Source organism: Oncorhynchus gorbuscha, unplaced genomic scaffold (assembly GCF_021184085.1).
Source record: "Oncorhynchus gorbuscha isolate QuinsamMale2020 ecotype Even-year unplaced genomic scaffold, OgorEven_v1.0 Un_scaffold_5009, whole genome shotgun sequence".
NCBI classification, from domain to species: Eukaryota; Metazoa; Chordata; class Actinopteri; order Salmoniformes; family Salmonidae; genus Oncorhynchus; species Oncorhynchus gorbuscha.
In genome coordinates this window covers 1-11,767 of record NW_025748906.1, presented here as the reverse complement: position 1 = coordinate 11,767, position 11,767 = coordinate 1, and the positions used below count along the sequence as shown (strand labels likewise).

At 39.9% G+C, this 11,767-nt stretch overlaps 5 non-coding genes across 5 annotated transcripts; all 5 read right to left on the bottom strand.

The window, feature by feature from the left end:
• Positions 1–1,189: 1,189 nt before the first annotated feature.
• Positions 1,190–1,262, bottom strand: trnar-acg. The gene has a single exon. It is a non-coding gene; the product is annotated as a tRNA-Arg (tRNA).
• Positions 1,263–2,261: 999 nt separating this feature from the next.
• On the bottom strand, positions 2,262–2,333 carry trnae-uuc. The gene has a single exon. It is a non-coding gene; the product is annotated as a tRNA-Glu (tRNA).
• A 3,860-nt stretch (positions 2,334–6,193) lies between these two features.
• trnar-acg lies at positions 6,194–6,266 on the bottom strand. Its single transcript has one exon. It is a non-coding gene; the product is annotated as a tRNA-Arg (tRNA).
• A 3,477-nt stretch (positions 6,267–9,743) lies between these two features.
• Positions 9,744–9,816, bottom strand: trnac-aca. Its single transcript has one exon. It is a non-coding gene; the product is annotated as a tRNA-Cys (tRNA).
• Positions 9,817–10,402: 586 nt separating this feature from the next.
• Positions 10,403–10,475, bottom strand: trnar-acg. The gene has a single exon. It is a non-coding gene; the product is annotated as a tRNA-Arg (tRNA).
• Positions 10,476–11,767: the final 1,292 nt, after the last annotated feature.

Sequence of the window (11,767 nt, the reverse complement as noted above, 5' to 3'; positions counted from 1 at the left end):
GTCAACAACAAGGTTCCTTGGTTTTCTGTTTCAGATGCATATCTTAATTTGATCCTCCTGTTGTTGCATGAATTTTACTGCAGAGCAAGAAATGCAGCCATGAAGTGTATTCAACGTTTAAAAAGAATTGTATAATTTGAATTTACATAACAAGTCACATTTCCTGTTGCTGAAGGAATATTGTTGTGTTGTGTGAAAGTACTGCATCTGTTGTTACACAAGTGCATACCTAATGACAAGTTATTCTTTCCTATACCGGGAGTTGTACCTGGGCCACCTGGGTGAAAACCAGGAATCCTAACCGCTAGACCATATGGGAAGACACATACTTAAAATACACATCACAGACAAATCTTTAAATGTTGACATTATGCCTGTTGGATTCAAAAACTACATCTTTTTTTTCTCAGAGATGTTGGGGAATGTCCAGATGAAATCCATCTATAATGTGTTTGAAGTGAGAACAGCCAGAAGCACAGAAAGGTATACAGTATCATTCCTAGCTTGATTTCAGTCAATTAAATAAAGTATTGAGCCAGCCAGGAGTCAAACCTAGAAACTTCTAATCCGTAGTCAGACACATTATCCAATGCGCCACTGGCCCCACGTCTAAGCTGAAGTCAGGTCACAGCTAGACCAGTGTACACAGTCATGGCGTCTGTCAACAACAAGGTTCCTTGGTTTTCTGTTTCAGATGCATATCTTAATTTGATCCTCCTGTTGTTGCATGAATTTTACTGCAGAGCAAGAAATGCAGCCATGAAGTGTATTCAACGTTTAAAAAAACGTATATAATTTGAATCTACATAACATGTCACATTTCCTGTTGATGAGGGAATATTGTTGTGTTGTGTGAAACTGCTGCATCTGTTGTTACACAAGTGGGTACCTAACGAAAAGATATTCTTTCCCATACCGGGAGTCGAACCCAGGCCACCTGGGTGAAAACCAGGAATCCTAACTCTTAGACCATATGGGAAGACATATACATAAAATACACATCACAGACAAATCTTTAAATGTTGACATTATGCCTGTTGGATTCAAAAACTACATCTTTCTTCTCAGAGATGTTGGGGAATGTCCAGATGAAATCCGTCTAAAATGTGTTTGAAGTGAGAACAGCCAGAAGCACTGAAAGTTATACAGTATCATTCCCAGCTTGATTTCAGTCAATTAAATAAAGTATTGAGCCAGCCAGGAGTCGAACCTAGAATCTTCTGATCCGTAGTCAGACACGTTATCCATTGCGCCACTGGCCCCACGTATAAGCTGAAGTCAGGTCACAGCTAGATCAGTGTACACAGTCTTGGCGTCTGTCAACAACAAGGTTCCTTGGTTTTCTGTTTCAGATGCATATCTTAATTTGATCCTCCTGTTGTTGCATGAATTTTACTGCAGAGCAAGAAATGCAGCCATGAAGTTTATTCAACGTTTAAAAAGCTTTGTATAATTTGAATATACATAACATGTCACATTTCCTGTTGCTGAGGGAATATTGTTGTGTTGTGTGAAACTGCTGCATCTGTTGTTACACAAGTGGTTACCTAACGAAAAGATATTCTTTCCCATATCAGGAGTTGAACCCGGGCCACCTGGGTGAAAACAAGGAATCCTAACCGCTAGACCATATGGGAAGACACATACTTAAAATACACATCACAGACAAATCTTTAAATGTTGACATTATGCCTGTTTGATTTAAAAGCTACATCTTTTTTTAATACAGTATCATTCCCTGCTTGATTTCAGTCAATTAAACAAAGTATTGAGCCAGCCAGGAGTCAAACCTAGAATCTTCTGATCCGTAGTCAGACACGTTATCCATTCAAATCAAATCAAATCAAATTGTATTTGTCACATACACATGGTTAGCAGATGTTAATGCGAGTGTAGCGAAATGCTTGTGCTTCTAGTTCCGACAATGCAGTGATAACCAACAAGTAATCTAACTAACAATTCCAAAACTACTGTCTTATACACAGTGTAAGGGGATAAGGAACATGTACATAAGGATATATGAATGAGTGATGGTTTTCTGTTTCAGATGCATATCTTAATTTGATCCTCCTGTTGTTGCTTGAATTTTACTGCAGAGCAAGAAATGCAGCCATGAAGTGTATTCAACGTTTAAAAAGACTTATATAATTTGAATCTACATAACAAGTCACATTTCCTGTTGCTGAGGGAATATTGTTGTGTTGTGAGAAACTGCTGCATCTGTTGTTACACAAGTGGGTAACATAACAAAAATATATTCTTTCCCATACCGGGAGTTGAACCCGGGCCACCTGGGTGAAAACCAGGAATCCTAACCGCTAGACCATATGGGAAGACACATACTTAAAATACACATCACAGACAAATCTTTAAATGTTGACATTATGCCTGTTGGATTCAAAAACTACATCTTTTTTCTCAGAGATGTTGGGGAATGTCCAGATGAAATCCATCTATAATGTGTTTGAAGTGAGAACAGCCAGAAGCACAGAAAGGTATACAGTATCATTCCCAGCTTGATTTCATTCAATTAAATAAAGTATTGAGTCAGCCAGGAGTAGATCCTAGAATCTTCTGATCCCTAGTCAGACACGTTATCCATTGCGCCACTGGCCCCACGTCTAAGCTGAAGTCAGGTCACAGCTAGACCAGTGTACACAGTCTGTCGACAACAAGGTTCCTTGGTTTTCTGTTTCAGATGCATATCTTAATTTGATCCTCCTGTTGTTGCATGAATTTTACTGCAGAGCAAGAAATGCAGCCATGAAGTGTATTCAACGTTTAAAAAGAATTGTATAATTTGAATCTACATAACATGTCTCATTTCCTGTTGCTGAGGGAATACTTTTACAGTTGTGAGAAACTGCTGCATCTATTGTTATACAAGTGCGTACCTAACGACAAGATATTCTTTCCCATACCAGGAGTTGAACCCAGGACACCTGGGTGAAAACCAGGAATCCTAACTGCTAGACCATATGGGAAGTCACATACTTAAAATACACATCATAGACAAATCATTAAATCTTTAAGAAATTCAGCCATTAAGTGTATTCAACGTTTAAAAAACCTTATATAATTTGAATCTACATATCATGTCACATTTCCTGTTGCTGAGTGAATATTGTTGTGTTGTGACAAACTGCTGCATCTGTTGTTACACAAGTGGGTACCTAAAGAAAAAATATTCTTTCCCATACCGGGAGTTGAACCCGGCCACCTAGGTGAAAACCAGGAATCCTAACCGCTAGACCATATGGGAAGACACATACTTAACACACACATCACAGACAAATCTTTAAATGTTGACATCATGCCTGTTGGTTTCAGATGCATGTCTTAATTTGATCCTCCTGTTGTTGCATGAATTTTACTGCAAAGTAAGAAATTCAGCCATTAAGTGTATTCAACGTTTAAAAAACCTTATATAATTTGAATCTACATATCATGTCACATTTCCTGTTGCTGAGTGAATATTGTTGTGTTGTGAGAAACTGCTGCATCTGTTGTTACACAAGTGGGTACCTAACGAAAATATATTCTTTCCCATACTGGGACTTGAACCCTGGCCACCTGGGTGAAAACCAGGAATCATAAGCGCTAGACCATATGGGCAGATACATACTTAAAATACACATCCCAGACAAATCTTTAAATGTTGACATCATGCCTATTGGATTTAAAAGCTACATCTTTTTTTCTCAGAGATGTTGGGGAATGTCCACATGAAATCCGTCTAAAATGTGTTTGAAGTGAGAACAGCCAGAAGCACTGAAAGGTATACAGTATCATTCCCAGCTTGATTTCAGTCTATTAAACAAAGAATTGAGCCAGCCTGGAGTCAAAACTAGAATCTTCTGATCCATAGTCAGAAACGTTATCCATTGCACCACTGGCCCCACGTCTAAGCTGAAGTCAGGTACCAGCTAGACAAGTGTACACAGTCATAGCGTCTCTCAACAAGGTTATTTTTTTTTCTGTTTCAGATGCATATCTTAATTTGATCCTCCTGGTGTTGCATGAATTTTACTGCAGAACAAGAAATCCAGCCATGAAGTTTATTCAACGTTTAAAAAGCTTTGTATAATTTCAATATACATTATTATTATTATTATTACATAACATGTCACATTTCCTGTTGCTGAGGGAATATTGTTGTGTTGTGAGAAACTGCTGCATCTGTTGTTACACAAGTGGGTACCTAACGAAAAGATATTCTTTCCCATACCGGGAGTTGAACCCTGGCCACATGGGTGAAATCCAGGAATCCTAACCGCTAGACCATATGGGAAGACACATACTTAAAATACACATCACAGACAAATCTTTAAATGTTGACATTATGCCTGTTGGATTCAAAAACTACATATTTTTTTCTCAGAGATGTTGGGGAATGTCCAGATGAAATCCATCTATAATGTGTTTGAAGTGAGAACAGCCAGAAGCACAGAAAGGTATACAGTATCATTTGATCCTCCTGTTGTTGCATGAATTTTACTGCAGAGCAAGAAATGCAGCCATGAAGTGTATTCAACGTTTAAAAAGCCTTATATAATTTGAATCTACATAACAAGTCACATTTCCTGTTGCTGAGGGAATATTGTTGTGTTGTGAGAAACTGCTGCATCTGTTGATACACAAGTGGGTACCTAACGAAAATATATTCTTTCCCATACCGGGAGTTGAACCCGGGCCAGCTGGGTGAAAACCAGGAATCCTAACCGCTAGACCATATGGGAAGACACATAGTTAATACACACATCACAGACAAATCTTTAGATGTTGACATCATGCCTGTTGGATTTAAAAGCTAAATATTTTGTTCTCAGAGATGTCGGGGAATGTCCAGATGAAATCCGTCTAAAATGTGTTTGAAGTGAGAACAGCCAGAAGCACTGAAAGGTTTACAGTATCATTCCCAGCTTGATTTCAGTCAATTAAATAAACTATTGAGGCAGCCAGGAGTCAAACCTTGAATGTTCTTCTCTGTAATTAGACACATTATCCATTGCGCCACTGGCACCACGTCTAAGTTGAAGTCAGGTCACAGCTAGACCAGTTTACACAGTCATAGCGTCTGTCAAAAACAAGGTTCCTTGGTTTTCTGTTTCAGATGCATATCTTAATTTGATCCTCCTGTTGTTGCATGAATTTTACTGCAGAGCAAGAAATGCAGCCATGAAGTGTATTCAACGTTTAAAAACCCTTGTATAATTTGAATCTACATAACATGTCACATTTCCTGTTGCTGAGGGAATATTGTTGTGTTGTGAGAAACTGCTGCATCTGTTGTTACACAAGTGGATACCCTACGAAAATATATTCTTTCCCATAACGGGAGTTGAACCCGGGCGAAAACCAGGAATCCTAACCGCTAGACCATATGGGAAGACACATACTGAAAAATACACATCACAGACAAATCTTTAAATGTTGACATTATGCCTGTTGGATTTAAAAGTGACATCTTTTTTCTCAGAGATGTTGGGGAATGTCCAGATGATTTCAATAAATTGGTCAATTCAATAAAGTATTGAGCCAGTCAGGAGTTGAACCTAGAATCTTCTGATCCGTAGTCAGACACTTTATCCATTGCGCCACTGGCCACACATTTAAACTGAAGTCAGGTCACAGCTAGACCAGTGTACACAGTCATAGCGTCTGTCAATAACAAGGTTCCTTGGTTTTCTGTTTCAGATGCATATCTTCATTTGATCCTCCTGTTGTTGCATGAATTTTACTGCAGAGCAAGAAATGCAGCCATGAAGTGTATTCAACGTTTAAAAACTCTTGTATAATATGAATATACATGAAGTTTAACATTTCCTGTTGCTGAGGGAATACTGTTGTGTTGTGAGAAACCACTGCATATTTTGTTACACAAGTGCTTACCTAACGACAAGATATTCTTTCCGATACCGGGAGTCGAACCCGGGCCACCAGAGTGAAAACCAGGAATCCTAACCGCTAGACCATATGGGAAGACACATACTTAAAATACACATCACAGACAAATCTTTAAATGTTGACATTATGCCTGTTGGATTTAAAAGCTACATCTTTTTTTCTCAGAGATGTTGGGGAATGTCCAGATGAAATCCGTCTAAAATGTGTTTGAAGTGACAACAGCCAGAAGCACTGAAAGGTATACAGTATCATTCCCAGCTTGATTTCAGTCAATTAAACAAAGTATTGAGCCAGCCAGGAGTCGAACCTAGAATCTTCTGATCCGTAGTCAGACACGTTATCCATTGCGCCACTGGCCCCACGTCTAAGCTGAAGTCAGGTCACAGCTAGACCAGTGTATTCTTTCTCATACCGGGAATTGAAACCTGGCCACCTGGGTGAAAACCAGGAATCCTTACCGCTAGACCATATGGGAAGAAACATACTTAAAATACACATCACAGTCAAATCTTTAAATGTTGACATTATGCCTGTTTGATTTAAAAGCTACATCTTTTTTTAATACAGTATCATTCCCTGCTTGATTTCAGTCAATTAAACAAAGTATTGAGACAGCCAGGAGTCGAATATAGAATCTTCTGATCCGTAGTCAGACACGTTATCCATTGCGCCAGTGGCCCCACGTCTGAGCTGAAGTCAGGTCACAGCTAGACCAGTGTACACAGTCATAGCGTTTCTCAACAACAAGGTTCCTTGGTTTTCTGTTTCAGATGCATATGTTAATTTGATCCTCCTGTTGTTGCATGAATTTTACTGCAGAGCAAGAAATGCAGCCATGAAGTGTATTCAACGTTTAAAAAGCTTTGTATAATTTGAATCTACATAACAAGTCACATTTCCTGTTGCTGAGGGAATATTGTTGTGTTGTGAGAAACTGCTGCATCTGTTGTTACACAAGTACGTACCTAACGACAATATATTATTTCTCATACCGGGAATTGAAACCTGGCCACCTGGGTGAAAACCAGGAATCCTTACCGCTAGACCATATGGGAAGAAACATACTTAAAATACACATCACAGTCAAATCTTTAAATGTTGACATTATGCCTGTTTGATTTAAAAGCTACATCTTTTTTAATACAGTATCATTCCCTGCTTGATTTCAGTCACTTAAACAAAGTATTGAGCCAGCCAGGAGTCGAACCTAGAATCTTCTGATCCGTAGTCAGACACGTTATCCATTCAAATCAAATCAAATCAAATTGTATTTGTCACATACACATGGTTAGCAGATGTTAATGCGAGTGTAGCGAAATGCTTGTGCTTCTAGTTCCGACAATGCAGTGATAACCAACAAGTAATCTAACTAACAATTCCAAAACTACTGTCTTATACACAGTGTAAGGGGATAAGGAACATGTACATAAGGATATATGAATGAGTGATGGTACAGAGCAGCATACAGTAGATGGTATCGAGTACAGTATATACATATGAGATGAGTGTGTAGACAAAGTAAACAAAGTGGCATAGTTAAAGTGGCTAGTGATACATGTGTTACATAAGGATGTAGTCGATGATGTAGAGTACAGTATATACATATGCATATGAGATGAATAATGTAGGGTAAGTAACATTATATAAGGTAGCATTGTTTAAAGTGGCTAGTGATATATTTACATCATTTCCCATCAATTCCCATTATTAAAATGGCTGGAGTTGGGTCAGTGTCAATGACAGTGTGTTGGCAGCAGCCACTCAATGTTAGTGGTGGCTGTTTAACAGTCTGATGGCCTTGAGATAGAAGCTGTTTTTCAGTCTCTCGGTCCCAGCTTTGATGCACCTGTACTGACCTCGCCTTCTGGATGATAGCTGGGGTGAACAGGCATTGGTTCGGGTGGTTGATGTCCTTGATGATCTTTATGGCCTTCCTGTAACAACGGGTGGTGTAGGTGTCCTGGAGGGCAGGTAGTTTGCCCCGGTGATGCGTTGTGCAGTCCTCACTACCCTCTGGAGAGCCTTACGGTTGAGGGCGGAGCAGTTGCCGTACCAGGCGGTGATACAGCCCGCCAGGATGCTCTCGATTGTGCATCTGTAGAAGTTTGTGAGTGCTTTTGGTGACAAGCCGAATTTCTTCAGCCTCCTGAGGTTGAATAGGCGCTGCTGCGCCTTCTTCACGACGCTGTCAGTGTGAGTGGACCAATTCAGTTTGTCTGTGATGTGTATGCCGAGGAACTTAAAACTAGCTACCCTCTCCACTACTGTTCCATCGATGTGGATAGGGGGTGTTCCCTCTGCTGTTTCCTGAAGTCCACAATCATCTCCTTAGTTTTGTTGACGTTGAGTGTGAGGTTATTTTCCTGACACCACACTCCGAGGGCCCTCACCTCCTCCCTGTAGGCCGTCTCGTCGTTGTTGGTAATCAAGCCTACCACTGTTGTGTCGTCCGCAAACTTGATGATTGAGTTGGAGGCGTGCGTGGCCACGCAGTCGTGGGTGAACAGGGAGTACAGGAGAGGGCTCAGAACGCACCTGTGGGGCCCCCGTGTTGAGGATCAGCGGGGAGGAGATGTTGTTGCCTACCCTCACTGGCACCACGTCTAAGCTGAAGTCAGGTCACAGCTAGACAAATGTACACAGTCAAAGCGTCTGTCAACAACAAGGTTCCTTGGTTTTCTGTTTCAGATGCATATCTTAATTTGATCCTCCTGTTGTTGAATGAATTTTACTGCAGAGCAAGAAATGCAACCATGAAGTGTATTTAACGTTTAAAAAGCCTTTGTATAATTTGAATCTACATAACATGTCACATTTCCTGAGCGAATATTGTTGTGTTGTGAGAAACTGCTGCATCTGTTGTTACACAAGTGCGTACCTAACGACAAGATATTCTTTCCCATACCGGGAGTTGAACCCAGGCAACCTGGGTGAAAACCAGGAATCCTAACTGCTAGACCATATAGGAAGACACATACTTAAAATACACATCACAGACAAATCTTTAAATGTTGACATTATGCCTGTTGGATTTAAAAGCAACATCTTTTTTCTCAGAGAGGTTGGGGAATGTCCAGATGAAATCCATCTATAATGTGTTTGAAGTGAGAACAGCCAGAAGCACTGAAAGGTAAACAGTATCATTCCCAGCTTGATTTCAGTCAATTAAGTAAATTATTGAGCCAGCCAGGAGTCGAACCTAGAAACTTCTGATCCGTAGTCAGACACGTTATCCATTGCGCCACTGGCCCCACGTCTAAGCTAAAGTCAGGTCACAGCTAGACCAGTGTACACAGTCATAGCATCTGTCAAAAACAAGGTTCCTTTGTTTTCTGTTTCAGATGCATATGTTAATTTGATCCTCCTGTTGTTGCATGAATTTTACTGCAGAGCAAGAAATGCAGCCATGAAGTGTATTCAACGTTTAAAAAATGTTATATAATATGAATCTACATAACATGTCACATTTCCTGTGGCTGAGTGAATATTGTTGTGTTTTGTGAAAGTACTGCATCTGTTGTTACACAAGTGCGTACCTAATGACAAGTTATTCTTTCCCATACCGGGAGTTGAACCCGGGCCACCTGGGTGAAAACCAGGGATCCTAATCGCTAGACCATATGGGAAGACACATACTTAAAATACACATCACAGACAAATCTTTAAATGTTGACATTATGCCTGTTGGATTTAAAAGCTACATCTTTTTTCTCAGAGATGTTGGGGAATGTCCAGATGAAATCCGTGTAAAATGTGTTTGAAGTGAGAACAGCCAGAAGCACTGAAAGGTACACAGTATCATTCACAGCTTGATTTAAGTCAATTAAACAAAGTACTGAGCCAGCCAGGAGTCGAACCTAGAATCTTCTGATCTGTAGTCAGACACGTTATCCATTGTGCCACTGGCCCCACGTCTAAAACGAAGTCAGGTCACAGCTAGACCAGTGTACACAGTCTTACGTCTGTCAACAACAAGGTTCCTCGGTTTTTCTGTTTCAGATGCATATCTTAATTTGATCCTCCTGTTGTTGCATGAATTTTACTGCAGAGCAAGAAATGCAGCCATGAAGTTTATTCAACGTTTAAAAAGCTTTGTATAATTTCAATATACATAACATGTCACATTTCCTGTTGCTGAGGGAATATTGTTGTGTTGTGTGAAACTGCTGCATCTGTTGTTACACAAGTGGGTACCTAACGAAAATATATTCTTTCCCATACCAGGAGTTGAACCCGGGCCACCTGGGTGAAAACCAGGAATCCTAACCGCTAGACCATATGGGAAGAAACATACTTAAAATACACATCACAGACAAATCTTTAAATGTTGACATCATGTCTGTTGGATTTAAAAGCTACATCTTTTTTTCTCAGAGATGTTGGGGAATGTCCAGATGAAATCCGTCTAAAATGTGTTTAAAGTGAGAACAGCCAGAAGCACTGAAAGGTATACAGTATCATTCCCAGCTTGATTTCAGTAAATTAAATAAAGTATTGAGCCAGCCAGGAGTCGAACCTAGAATCTTCTGATCCGTAGTCAGACACGTTATCCATTGCGCCACTGGCCCCACGTCTAGGCTGAAGTCAGGTCACAGCTAGACCAGTGTACACAGTCATAGCGTCTCTCAACAACAAGGTTCCTTGGTTTTCTGTTTCAGATGCATATCTTAATTTGATCCTCCTGTTGTTGCATGAATTTTACTGCAGAGCAAGAAATGCAACCATTAAGTGAATTCAACGTTTAAAAAGCCTTGTATAATTTGAATCTACATGACATGTCACATTTCCTGTTGCTGAGGGAATATTGTTTTGTGAAACTGCTGCATCTGTTGTTACACAAGTGCGTACCTAACGACAAGTTATTATTTCTTATACCGGGAGTTGAACCTAGGCCACCTGGGTGAAAACCAGGAATCTATTCAACGTTTAAAAGCCTTGTATAATTTGAATCTACATAACTTGTCACATTTCCTGTTGCTGAGGGAATATTGTTGTGTTGTGAGAAACTGCTGCATCTGTTGTTACACAAGTGGGTACCTTACGAAAAGATATTCTTTCCCATACCACCTGGGTGAAAACCAGGAATCCTAACCGCTAGACCATATGGGTAGACAAAAACTTAAAATACACATCACAGACAAATCTTTAAATGTTGACATTATGCCTGTTGGATTTAAAAGCGACATCTTTTTTTCTCAGAGATGTTGGGGAATGTCCAGATGAAATCCGTCTAAAATGTGTTTGAAGTGACAACAGCCAGAAGCACTGAAAGGTATACAGTATCATTCCCAGCTTGATTTCATTCAATTAAACAAAGTATTGAGGCAGCCAGGAGTCAACCTAGAATCTTCTGATCCGTATTCAGACACGTTATCCATTGCGCCACTGGCCCCACGTCTAAGCTGAAGTCAGGTCACAGCTAGACCAGTGTACACAGTCATAGTGTCTCTCAACAACAAGGTTCCTTTTTTTTCTGTTTCAGATGCATATCTTAATTTGATCCTCCTGTTGTTGCATGAATTTTACTGCAGAGCAAGAAATGCAGCCATGAAGTGTATTCAACGTTTAAAAAGCCATGTATAATTTGAATCTACATAACAAGTCACATTTCCTGTTGCTGAGGGAATATTGTTGTGTTGTGAGAAACTGCTGCATCTGTTGTTACACAAGTACGTACCTAACGACAATATATTCTTTCCCATACCGGGAATTGAAACCTGGCCACCTGGGTGAAAACCAGGAATCCTTACCGCTAGACCATATGGGAAGAAACATACTTAAAATACACATCACAGTCAAATCTTTAAATGTTGACATTATGCCTGTTTGATATAAAAGCTACATCTTTTTTAATACAGTA